The following is an 819-nucleotide window of genomic DNA, read 5'->3' on the forward strand; positions in this document are numbered from 1 at the left end:
GCCTGATACCCCGTTACCCGGGCGTTCGTCATCCATCGGTCTGGTGGAGTCCGGAGAAGGCCCTTGATAACGTGGGTGGTGGTCAATATGAGATTTTGACCCAGAGTCAATTTGCATGCATCCTTGACTAGGAGGGCCATGGCAGCAATTATGCAGAAGCAAAGGGGGAACCCAGCTGCTACTGGATCTAGTTTCTTGCTAAGATAGACCACTGGCCTTCACCATACCCTAGAGTCTGAGTCAAAACTTCTTGAGTCAGCCCTGCCTTCACATACAAGTGGAAGGGCTTGGTAACATCTGGGATGACCAATGCTGGGGCACACAGTAAGGCTCTTTGTCATTCCCGAAATGCTCCTTCTGCCTCAGCTGTCCACACTCTACCATAGTGAGTCCTCCCTTAGCCAGTTCGTAGAGAGGTTGTGCCATCTCCGTGAAGGTAGCATCCACAGCCTGCAGTAGCCCACCGTCCCAAGAAATTCCCTCTTGGAGATCAAAGCAACCGGTATTCCCTGGCAGTCTTCCATCCAAGTACTAACCAGGCCCGACCCTTCTTAGCTTCCAAGATCAGACGAGATCTGGCGCCTTCAGGGTGGTATGGCCGTAGACAATCATAAGGTTCTTACCCGATATTCTCAGATGAGTGTACGTGACACCCTATATAACATGGAACCGTCCTCCCCTTGCTGGAGGAAGCTGAACTTTCTCATACCCTACTGTTACCTTAATTTGTCCAGGCTTGGTTAGCTACCATATCTCTCTCGTTCATAGTTACATTGGCCCCCGGCCTTCTTGGGCTACTGATGCCTTGTGGTCATACCC

At 51.2% G+C, this 819-nt stretch overlaps 1 pseudogene; it reads right to left on the minus strand.

Moving 5' to 3' along the window:
- Positions 1–487: 487 nt before the first annotated feature.
- Positions 488–606, minus strand: LOC122898014 (annotated as a pseudogene).
- Positions 607–819: the final 213 nt, after the last annotated feature.

Source organism: Neovison vison, chromosome 1, assembly GCF_020171115.1.
Source record: "Neovison vison isolate M4711 chromosome 1, ASM_NN_V1, whole genome shotgun sequence".
Taxonomy (NCBI): domain Eukaryota; kingdom Metazoa; phylum Chordata; class Mammalia; order Carnivora; family Mustelidae; genus Neogale; species Neogale vison.